Source organism: Nipponia nippon, unplaced genomic scaffold, assembly GCF_047370975.1.
Source record: "Nipponia nippon isolate SJK-2023a ecotype South Korea unplaced genomic scaffold, ASM4737097v1 scaffold_7, whole genome shotgun sequence".
Lineage (NCBI taxonomy): Eukaryota > Metazoa > Chordata > Aves > Pelecaniformes > Threskiornithidae > Nipponia > Nipponia nippon.
In genome coordinates, this window is record NW_028262391.1 from 15,941,991 (window position 1) to 15,954,912 (window position 12,922).

The window sequence follows — 12,922 nt, forward strand, 5'->3', positions numbered from 1 at the left end:
TAATGTTAGCCATGTGCTGTGGGCACGGTTGTTGGACGTACCCCTAAACTATTTCTGGAATACCTCTTCCAAAACTGAATCCCCTTTTTTAACGAAATACCTGAAGGATAATATTAGTGTGTCATATTGTCTGTCCACATGGCCGCTGGCTCCTGCGCTTTCCTCACTAAACTGATGTAATTAAGCAGGATTGTTCATTTTCCTCCCTGCAGTGCTTCAGTCCTGAAAAGTTTCTTCAAAGAAACTCTCAGACTGGAACTGGTGCAGCTTTGCAGAGGGCAGCTCTCACTGTACTTCAAAGCGGAGAAAATCTTGCAGCTGTCTGGAGCCCGCTTGCCCCAGGAGGTGTCACTGTTGGGACTAGCAGGGTGAGCTCCAGATCTGCTGTTTATTTTTTAAAGACTACATTGATCATGAGGTAGGAATTGACCTGTATTACATCTCCTTCCCTGCCCCCAGCCCTTCTGGGGAAAGGGAATCACAGGTAAAATTAGCTGGTGGCTTATATAGAGGTATGGGCAAATAAAAATTTTTCTAAAAGACATTGAGTGCTGAGTACCTTAAGAAATCCAAGCTAATCCAGGCTTGTTAAAATAGATTTTTTCCTGTTCTCATAGTGCTTGTAAACTATACTGAGTTAGGGGAGAAATTGTCATGATACAACTTTTTTTCATTTTAATACTCTTCGAGGTGAAGGACAGATGTGATGTGAGATTTATTGTGTAAATGTTAAGATTTTACTAAATAATGCTCTCTTAAGATAGTTGATATTTACTAAGTCCTTTTCTATTAAAGAAAAAAAAAGGATATTTATAGATCATGCAGAGATTGAAAGTTTTCTAACCATAACTATAATGCAAATAATCTGTGTGACTTCCTGTGGACTGACTAGAGACTGCAGACTTTAAAAAAAAAAAAAAAAAAAAAAAAGTATTCATTTTAAGATTAGGAATTACCATGATGTGTATTCTACACAGGAAAAAAAAAATCTTAGTAAGTTAAGCTTAGGTTTTGGAGCAGCCTACCACAGCCCGAGGTAAGTTGCTTCCATGGTTAATTATATTCACCATCAACATTTTGCACTTTATTTCTAGTATCAGTGTCTTCTTTCAGCCTTCAACTTGGGGATTTGTTTCACCAGATCTGTCAGTTTGCCCATTTTCCGTGACTTTTGGTGTTAAGAAGTTTCCTATCTACACAGCAGTAAGTTAAGATCTAGCAAGTGTCATTTTCTGCCTAGTAGATATTTTTTATTCCCATGGGTTGTGGTTGATAACTAGAATAACAGGAATTAAAGAAAAAAAAAGTCAATTTAGTTTTAAGTATCTTCAAACGCGCACTTCATATTTTTGTTTAAAGGATACAGCAGAAACTCTTTTTTTTCCAGCGAGACCTGCTGATATTAGCCCAGAGCACACTGGCCATTGCCTTACAATGTTAAATTTTACCTAAATGGGGGATTTTGAAGGTCTTTGTCTTTGTGTTGTCGCTGTGGAAAGCCCAGAGAAGCAGGGTTCCTCTATCATTCAATAACTTCTTATTCTCATGCTCTTGATTTAGTTTCTCTGAGCTTTGATGTATGTTTTACTCTAGTTGTGAGAAACGCATATATAAAATGCCACATGCATACAAGAATTTCAGATTTAAATGGATTTAAGCCCCAACTTTAAGGGAAGCCCTGTGCACAAAGAAAAATGATTACCCATTAATTTTTAGACCTATAATCTTAAAATGTCTCAAAATGTCATAGAGGAAAATACATCACAGCCAGAATAAATCTTTCTAGTCTTCTTACTTTAAAAAAAAAAAAAAGAAAAAAGTTATACCATACATGATAGCTTCAAAAAAGCACAATTATCCTATGTTTTGCGCTATATATTTATCAGTAATCCGTTCTGTGTGCAACTTTAAGATAAAAGCTGGTAGTTACTCCACTGCTTGCTTTTCCAAGTCCCTTAAAAACAGAAAAATTGCAGCTGGAGAGGCTGGCCAGTAGAGGCCTCTCTAGATTTGCCTTATGATTAAGGGCTCTGACTGCCTGGAATCAGTCGCAGCGAGCAAAAGTACTTGAAAGGATTCTGTTGCGTGGCGGGGGAAAGATCACTTTTTAATGCCCTTTTAAGTTGCAAGATGTTGATTAATGTTGCCCTTTACATTAATGATGTTTCAAGTAAAAGAAAACAAATTTAAAATGGATAAATTCTATTGAGGATGCATTAATTAAACAGAGACTTTACCATATGCTGTGGCTGGAGTGCTTGCTGGCCTTTCTGTTGTTGTTACCTGTGTAAAATCCACCCCATCCTCTACATGAATGCCCAAGCTGAATAGCCATTTGAATGAAGGCTTTAGTTTGATTCGCCATACAAGGGGTACTGTGTCACTGTGTTTTCTTTCTAGGAGTCACTAAGTGATTTCTATATCTGTTGTCATGGTGATATAGCAAAGCAGGGGAAAATGGGGGCAACTCTGGGCTTTCTCTACACCCTCTGCACTAAGAACTAAGATGTTGTTAGCAGGCCTATAAAACATTGGGCTTTATCTGGGCCTTCTTTTTGTTCTCTGATTGTCAATAAAACTCATTTTAAGGGTAACAAGGACATCTAAATGTCATCTGTCACAGTGTTAGAGAGATTAAGTTTGTTTAGGAACTTGTGCTGGACAAAAGGCCACTATTTGTTCGGCAGATACAAAGCGGTGTTGGCCATCAGCAATCTTGATTTAGAAGGAGGCCGCATGGAGCATCCAGGAAAGATCAGCTCAGTTGCAGGTGATAGTAAGAGGCTCCTTGACATGACAGCATTTAAAACAACACCAAAACAAATATGGCTTTGAGTTAGGAGTGGTTTTATCAGGGTTTTGTTCTCTTGGTTTTTTGTTGGGTTTTTTGTTTTTTGTTTGTTTTTTTTTGTTTTGTTACCGTCTGCATTGTAGACCGCATGTTACGGGAGTAGCTGCATAGACCTAAGGTAAGAAAACAGCCATTGACAGCGGACGGCCTGTTTAAAAACATGACACACACACCTGATAGTCCTTGAATGAATAAAAAAAGAAGAGGGAAAGGAGGTTTTTCATGGAAAATCCAACAATAATAGGTGCTGCATTAACTCAGCATTTACTCAATAATGAGGCTAAATGGAAAGTACAGATTAATGAAGACATTGGTGTTATTAAAATCAAATCCTGTGGTTCATATGCTTTTCTTAATAATGAACATTGTGGCTATTGGAGAGGAAGAACAGGATTTTTTCTATTAATTTGGCACACGTCCCAGATCTCATTCAACCAGAACCTATCCTGTGCAAAATGCAACCCATGGCCTTTATGTTCCACAGTCTTTCCGTTTTATATTTGTGTTAATCCTGAAAAAAGCCTTTTCTTTTTTCAAATTAAAGAAAAGCAAAGGGTGATCTTTGAGCCTAGATATTAATTAAATAACACAGACCAGCCATGTTGATTTTAGCACAAAGGTTGGTTGAAAAATGTCCCTAGAAGGGAGATGCGATGGTGTTTATTGCACTACAACTACATTTAATTCTAATGTTTGTGTTTGGATAGTAACATGTATAATGCTGACTGAAATCTTTTGTGCCTTGTTGTGTATTTAGTGAGATCTATAGTAGACTATTCAGAATGTATGTCTTGACAGGCAAAAATATTTTAATCTCATTTGATAATATTGCTGCAGTTCCGACACCAAACAAGCGGGATTTGAGATGCAGCTGAACATGATGGAGTTGGCAAAGCTGAGTGCTCATTTTGCAATATGCTCATTGTGAAATGTTTGTTTTACATATGGAAGGAAGCTGCATAACTTGGTGGTGGGTTGTATGCATTGTGGCAGTATCAGCTCCTTAGTGAAGTATTTCCCATTATGTTGACCCAGCCATTTTCCCTGGGGGTCTGCAGAGTGAATGGTGGAGGCATATGGTGTGGCACAGGAGAGGAGAGATCATAGAATCGTTAAGGTTGGAAAAGACCCTTAAGATCATCAAGTCCAACCGTTAACCTATCACTGCCAAGTCCACCACTAAACCATGTCCTCAAGCACCACCTCTACCCATCTTTTAAATACCTCTAGGGATGGGGACTCAACCACTTCCCTGGGCAGCCTGGTCCAGTGCCTGACTACCCTTTCGGTGAAGAAGTTTCTCCTAATATCCAACCTAAACTTCCCCTGGAAGGGCGTCCTTGTCCTCTCAGGTAGACCAGAAGTGAAAAGCATGAGAGAATGGCGCTTCTCAGTGAATGAGACCTTTCTCTCTAATGAGCTACACCAGATCAACCCATTAGCTTAGTTCTGCACGTGGATGAGAGTAACTCCAGCTGAAGAAGTAAGAGCTCCGAGAGCATGTTCTGTTAACTTCTGTTTTCCCCATATCACAAGGCTGCAGTCATAGTGAATTTAAATGCAAACACCATGGTAAGTCCCCCAGAAGGAAATCTTGTCAAGCACTGGAAGGTATATTTTCTCATCCCCTCTCTGGATATGTGACAGTAAAAGTTAAACATGTGCAACTGGGTGTACAGTAAAACTCACTATAACATTTTCAGCCTTAGCACCCTGTTTCAAAGAATTGCTTGCTAAAAAGTTGCATTGAGGTTGTTGCTATAAAGGGTAGGAACCACCCTCACTGTTTACTGGAGGTCTGGCATCCCTCCCTGCTGCAGAGGGCAGCCGAAGGGTGCCTGATGGGAGAAGATCAACATTGCTCTCTTGTCTCTTTTTATCTCTCCCTTGTCCAGGGAGTGCAAAATTGTGGCAGGGAGCCTCTCTACCACCTACAGCTTCCTCCTGTGAAAGAGGCTTTCCCATCCAAGCAATTTACATGGTTTTCTGACCTCTCTGTGACCAGGCTCTTGCAAATTACTTATTACCAGGAGGCGAAAACCCAGGCTTTAGTGTTCAGTATTGGAATCAGTTGGCAGAAAAAAACCCATACTGCAAGGATGCTGTGAGAAAAAAAAATGAGTGTTTTTTTCTTTGCAGACTTCTTTATGTTTATGCTCTGCCACTCTCCTGTTTTCTATTATTTTAGGTATGTAGTCTGCTATTCATTCAGCTATGCTCCACAGTCTGCACTGAGCTACATGACCAGTCTTGGTTCAGAAGCCAAGAGATCCTGCCTCTCTCCTCCTTGCTCTACCTCTGCTTGCTTTGGAGGAGGAGTTGCCTCAGTTTCCTTCTCTCTAGAGCAGGAATTCTAGCATTTAGGAAATGTTCATGGGACCTTGTTGGACCCTTGTGCAAAGGACAGTTTGATGATGTGAAATGCCTTCTCACTGTGGAGTAAGCTAAGACAGAAGAATGAGTGAGTGATGTTTAAGACTCAGGTATTTCATCCCTGCCCAGTTATTTTTATGTGTAAATATAATTTTTACATTTTCTTTCTCTGCCTCTACAGTGACAATTCTGTGCAAGCTGTCACCTTGGCATTGCTGGGACAGCTAAGTGCTACTCAGTGTGAGAAAGGGCTGCAGAATTAGGCCTCAGTTAGGAGATGTTTTAGGGCCATCAAAAGCCTGACCCCTTCTCTGGCTTCAAAGAAGTTATTGCTAAGTATTATTAGACCGTTCAAACTGGGACACTCGTAATAGTGCCGGGAGCAGAAAGTGCTCCAGCTTCAATAGGCGTTTTGCATCGGTAAGGTCTCCAGGAGCAAGCTAGCAGCCTTTGAGCTTCCCACGTGCTGTTGGGAATAAGTGGGCAAAGGTGCCTGTGAGTCTTCAGGTGCACAGAGCTGCTTCATCAAGGCCTGGATGCAGTTACCCTTCCTTGCACTGAGAAGGAGCTCGTGTTGTGCAATATATTTTTTCTGATGTGAAGTAAAGCCCAGAAGAGTCATTCCTGTCGGTTGGTGGGTGCCTTCAGCATCCACTGAAGTGCAAGAGCAGAGGGCATTTGCCCCGACTTGGCAAGCATAGACCTTTAGTGTTAAGCAGAGAAATTACCTGGTTGTACACCAGGGACTTGAAAGTTGTGGGAACATTTTATATGTTATTAGAGCAACTGCTCAGAGAGGAAAAGGGGAATAATAAAATTACTTCTTCATAGTCTTATCTGCCACAGATATTAGATATGGTTATATTTGGTAAGATGATTTCTTTGATAATACTTGTTTCAATGTTATTCCTGCTTGTGGTTTAAATAATAAAAGAGCAATGAATTAACTATCTACACTGGAAGGAGAAAAGTGCTGCCATCTTCTATTAGAATAGCAGGGAGTCAGAAAATATTTTAATTATTATTATTACTGATGATTATATGGGAGATGTGACTGTTCAAATTCCCTTAGTAATGAGTTTAATGTTACATTTACGGAACCAGCCCAGTTAAAGAAGTTATTGCTATTTAAAGTTAATTCTTACAAATAATAAGAAAAAACTAGCAAGACAGCAAAAATGAGTTTTATTATATTTTTATAACTGTTCAGTTACTGTGAATTGCTAAGATTTGTAAAGATCTTTGAAGATGAAAAGCTCTGTGTAATATTATTATACTGGCTTGGAGAAAGTAAAAGGAAAAAACCCAGTTCATCCTGTTATAATCCTTTTAGAAATTTTAACAAATCCAATGGCTTTCAAGTAGTGGAAATATTTCAGAAAGTGCCACCACCACTACTGCTGTTGCTCCAGGCTATATTATCATATACTACAGTGTGCATGGAAGCAAAGCTTAACTAAGGTCATTCTAATGAATTTTGAACAGTTACATGGACGTAATTTGACTTTCTGTCCTGTATGAAAGGCAACCTCTTCATGCTGCAGTACCCAGCAGAAACCCCTGAGTCGTCTTATCAACCTCATCTGCATTTTTCATCATCTGACAGAGCTGCAAGTAATGCTCAGTCTATGAACTCAGTGCACACGTGTGCTTTTTCCATCTTCAGTATAGGGGCCGAACAATAGTTTTTTCAGCCTGAAAGGAAGTGAAAATGTGTTTTATTCTGCTATCTCCACTTCTGGCTCTGGTTTCATTCTCTCATTTTTGTTACCAGATTTGAGTTCTCAGGTACAATAGGATAGCGTTTTGCCAAATTCCTTTGATATCAGTTCTCTCCTCTATTCACAAGAGAGCTGCAAGGCTTCAGCAGCATTCCAGGAAGCTGTTTCCCTGTTGTTGATAGAAAAGGCAGATGGAAATCCTGATCTCGTTGACTTCCCATCAGTGGTCCATGGCTGGGGAGCTGGTCTAGCTGGGCCTTGAGCCCTTTGCACTCTTAATACAGAAACCCCACCACCTGGAGCTCCTTCCAGCCCTGCGTCCTTCCTCCTACAGGGTCCCGCACCCTACAGAAGGTGCTATGGAAGAGGGTATGAAAACCTTTTAGTAGCTAAACACAGTACACCACCCCAGGAACTAAGTTGGAGTGTCTGAACCTAGGGAAAGTCCTGAAGATTTAACATTCTTTACAAAATATCAATTCTCATTCTCTCTATTCACTGTGGGTGTTCTTGACTTTGTAGGAAGTTTAATTGTGGTAAATTCTTGCTTTCAAAGAAATCCAGTGTTGGTGAGCTCCAAAGTAGTTGGAAATGAGAATTTCCATTCTGCAAGAAATTAAATACAAAAATTAAAATAAAAAATTCTCAAGAATTCCCAGTTTCCATTTTTCAGTGGAAAATGTTAACTCATGATCACTGAAGCACTTTACTTTGATAGCATTTGATTATTTCTTTTTAACTTTTATCTAATATACGATACCACGAAAGAATTTGAATCAACACATTAAAGTTCAATTGAAATATTTTACTTTCTCTGAAAAACTGTTTGTTAGATTTGTAACATTTGTAGATGTTGTTATAGAGACTTTAATTATAATGCTTCCATTTTTACGACATTGCACTATACAACGGAAAACTGAAAAAATTGTATTCAGCTCTCTACCATAGCTTAATTATGAAATTAAAATAATAAGTTTCTTTTTATCATTGTTGCATTTGCCGTCTTTTCATTTCAGTAAATCCCTTGTTCTTAGGTGAAGCTCCTAACCTTTCCCAGCTATTCAGTTTTCATACTCGGATCACGCCCTTCTTATGTGTCTCCTTTCTAATGTAAATAACCCTGTTCTTTCAACTTCTCTTCAGGTGAGGCTTTGGGGTTTTTTTTTTTAGGTTCTTGGCTATTCTTAATTATCCTTTTTATCAGCTCTCCATTTATCTCTGCATTATCCCTTTTGATAGAAAGTGATCAGAAATAATGCTGTATTTTTGAAATGGCTTTATCATTGATAAAGTCATTTAATGATATTTTTATTTTTGCTATTGTTCTTCATCATATTTACTGTTTTTTCACTGCAATTCAATACTATCATTATTGATGTTTGTGTCATCTGTCTTCCTGAATGGATGTTAAGTGAAAACATTTTAAGGTTCAGTAGAAGAGAAAAAAAAAAAAAAAGTTAAAGCACTGAAAAAAACAGATATATTTGCACATTAAAATATAATTGTGATCATGGTACCTTTTCACCCATCTCTCTTACATCTCTCCAAGGGTGAACCATAGCCATCCTTGGCTGTTGGAGGTACTTAGCAGCTCCTGGTTTTGTTTTAAAATCCTAAGCTCTTCCCAGTTTTTTTGACAGGTCTGCAAACCTTTTGACAAACCTCTGCCAAGGTCTGTATAACGAAACCAGGTGCACTCGGCATTGCTTTTGATTCTGCAGCAAGAATGGCACATAACTGTAATTTTACTCAAGTCCCCAGCACCATTTTGCTTAAATTGCTCTGCATTTGTGTACTAGCTTTTTGCGGTTCACCTGTCTGCATGTTATTCAGGGTATACTGAATATTGCCAGGCTGCTAAGATGCTTAATGAATTCTTATCAAAATGTGACTGTGTCTTCCACAGTCATAGGAAATTGCAGAAAGACTGAAAGCAAAGTGTTTGAAGGCACTTGTATGTGAGACAGAATAGTTTTGCTTAGCTTTAGACATCCATGTCTGTAGAGTTCCTTGTGGTTTGTAGAGCAGACTCACCAGTATCTGACTGTGATTCAGTACAACCAGCCAGTAAAAGTAACCCTCGTTCTACCCCTGGTTCTTAGAGTAGCCTCAAATGAATGGGAGAAGAGATTTTTCAGTATTGTCTGCAATCTGGTACACTGGATCTTTGAGGCCCTATTACACAGCAGATGTTTCAGTGCTGCCATCCATCACATGGTCTGCTGAGTGACCTGCCCTTTGGTAATGAGGGGTTTTCTGAACTTGGTAGTAACTATGCCTTTTTTTCTTTTTAGTGCGCAAGCCCACAGATACCGTTTAATGATGCCGGTTTGCAGAGAGACCATATTACAAGTTCCTGTGAGTAAATCTCAGTGTTACAGGTATGACCAATCTTAAATTCTCAGTCTTGGTTCATTTCATTAAGTATTAGTTTCAATGGACTTTCACATATGTACCACTAATATTGCATGATATTTTGGCTTCCTTGTCTGTATTGACGTAAAATAGAGTTGCAAGATCAAGGCAGACATTCATCTCAAGACAGAGCTGTTATTTCCAAGTGTCAAGCATGATGAGCTTTATGTGTGGATATTTTGATTATTTTGGTTCTTGGAGCCCTTGACTACTTTCTATTTGTATCCAAGTTACTCAGCGTGGCAATTTTTTACTTCTTACCTTCTAACTGCTACCTTAGCCCTGATTCTTTCCTAAATATTCTATGGCTTTTTTGTGTGGTCCCTTTTCTTTAAATAATGAATCAAAAGGGCCTGATCCTCAACTTCCGCTCTTCAGTGGCAGCTCAGGGACTTGCTTGAGATTAAGCACAATGTCAGTCCAGTGTCTAAAATGTCTACTGTTCACTATTAAGTCCTCAGAGCTGTCCAAAGAATTACATGGCAGCACATACCCCCGACTTCTAAACAGCAACAAATGTTGAGCAAGAAAGATTTGAGAGTGCTAAATTATCTCGTTAAATTAACTGGAACATTTTAATTTTTACTAGAGTTGAGTGAGCTTGAGTAAATATGACGAATTGGAAGCTCACTTCATTTAGCAGACATCAAACACACACAGAACGTTGCCCAATTTAATTTAGCCCTGCCAAGCTGGGAAAATTCTTGTATAACATCAGTGAACAAGAAAAGGGCTAAAATTTACTCCTGGTTGAGAATGCATGCATAAATTCCCTTGACATAAACTGGTGTTGTATGTGTATGTATGTATATATATCATAAAGCTTCCCTCAGGGAAAATCTTCCAAACACTTGCAACCAGAGAGAATTTGTGCTACTATGAGTTATTCCCAATGAAGTCAATAATAGCGTTCCCTATTGTTCTAAATGGAATATGTAAACTCCTGTCTTACACCCCAAGGTTTATCTCCTTTTCCTCTGCTGTTTCTTATCAAACACATACCAGCACAGTCACTTGTTCAGTCATGCTCAGTAGAGTGGCTGGGTTTTTTTTTTTTGGCTTTATACCCAGAGCTTAATGGGCACATTTTGTGAAGAGTGAGCCAACCAGGTAAATAGCTGCTACTATGGAGCTTAAGAGCTACAGCTCTCAAATTAGGAGGTGCTTTTTGTCAAATAGGCCTCTGTAGCTCTAATATTAGTAACAAAACAAGGGCTTTTCAGACAAGAAAAAAATCTTTAGTCTGACTCTGTATCACACTTAACTCTGTTGCCTTGTCAAATATGTCAATGTTCATATTATACAGCAGCATTCATCTGTGGATGCAAAAGTGCTTTACAAATATTACCTCTTGAATAGTTTTAATTTATACTTAACAACTAGGTTTGTGAGATGCTACTCGAAAAGAATCAGAGTGAACTGTTAAAAAAGTTAGTATAAATATATTATAGTGATTTATTTGCTTTCCTGTTGCTCTTTAGAAGGGTGTTGGTTTGAGCTACAGAACAATGCTATGAAAGTATGCTTCAAACACCTTTTGTTCTCCTTTTGTTTTAACACCATGTCCACATGTATCTACATGCTTCTTTCATTCCAGTTTCAGCTTCTCTGCTGCTGTAATTGGTAAGCATCTTCTGGTAGAGAACCAGGGAAAAGGTACACAGGAGGCAGAATACAGCCCTGCATAGAGGCATTACAGACTCAGGTGCATACAACAGGCAAAAATAGTCATCCTTTTTCTCCAACTTGTTTATGAAATGTTATTACTTTTTTGCATGCTTCAGAAACATTAGCTAGAAACATTACTGAAGGAGTTCCTTGCCTTCAGGCTATGCAACTTCTGCCAGTGTTTTAAGGCATTTTTATTGAATTTTTAAGCAAATTTGCTTTGAGCATGCTCTTTCATTTTACATTTTCTGAGGACAAGTCTGCAAGCCTGTTTGCAGAAAGCAGATGTCACAGACACATGTTGTGAGTTTTAAACTGGTCTGTGAAACACAGTGTGTTAGGACGGCTTGTACTGTTACCTGTCTGGAACCAAAATAATAGTGAGTTACTTACCTGCTCACTGATAACAAACTGGGTGTTGGTCATTCCTTATCTTAATTTATCAGCTGGTTTATTAGCTAAAAATTATTAGGTTTTGTGAATATCCCATTCACTCAGTATTTCTGTAAGCAATGTTGGTTTTGTGTTAAAAGAAGAATACATTGAGGCAAAGAGAAATGAAGGGAAGCTGCAGGCAAGCTGTCTTTGGTGCTTCAGTTCTTGGGTTCCTGATTATTGTGTTCTGGGTCTTGAGTATTAGAGCTGGTACATGCTCACAACACTGCTTTGAGTTTTCTGAGAACTGCAGGTTATTTTTGCCTTTTGTCATGGTTTAGCCCCAGTCAGCAACTAAGCACCACACGGCTGCTCGCTCACCCTCCCCGCAGTGGGATGGGGGGAGAAAATCTGAAGAGCAAAAGTAAGAAAACTGGTGGGTTGAGATAAGTACAGTTTAATAATTGGGGAAAAAAAAAATAATGAAAAGGAAAACAACGAGAGAGAGAGAGAGAGAGAGACAAAACCCAGGAAGAACAAGTGAGTGATACAACCACCCACCAACAACCAACCAACACCCAGCCGGTCCCCAAGCAGCGATCACTGCCCTCTGGCCAACTCCCCCCAGTTTATATACTGAGCATGATGTCACAAGGTATGGAATAGCCCTTTGGCCAGTTTGGATCAGCTGTCTTGGCTGTGCCCCCTCCTAGCTTCTTGTGTATAGGGGCAACTGATACTTCTGGTGCCCAAAGCTGGGTTCCCAAACTGAAACATTTAAAAGCAGAGGCCTTTGTTTTGATCAGGGATGCACACAGACAGTGGGTGAGTGGGAAGGAATTTAGACTGTGTATCAAGGGATGGTTGAGCAACGTGAAGTTGTTGCTGTGGAGCACATTTATTCTTGCTGATAATTTGGTGAGGGTGCTCTTGAATGCTGAGGAAAGCACAGGGACTGCTCATCCTCACAGCCCCAAGGCTGCTTTGGGCTGGTTTGTTTTCTGGTCTGCTTTAGGATAATAATTCTGCAGGCAACTGGGTTGTGTAAGAAAGCTCCCATTCAGGTACATAAGCCTAAAATAATTAGATGTGTTCCTAGGGCATAGATAAACATTGGCCTTCTATTTTTTGAAAGCAGATGAACTTACCAGACCCACCCTAATACTCTGGGGTTATGTCCTGCCTGATGGGCTGCCACAGAAGCACTAAAACCGTCGCACACAAAGGCACCACGGGACTCCCACCATCAACATGAGCTCTCTGCCTGCCTCTGGCGCTAGCTGTCAGAACCGCTTCATCTGAAATCAAGGTAAAGAATCAGCAGCACTAAATACTACAGGACAAAGGCATAAACTAGCTTTGTAACCCTGGGCAACCTGGATGTTTGCTGACTGACAGTGTGAATGACAGCCCGGTTGTCAGTCTAAAATATCATCCTCTAATCATTCCAGATGTCACCCGACAAGATGATGGCTACTAAAAAGGGGAATAATTTGGGAAAAGTCATAAAGCCCATTAT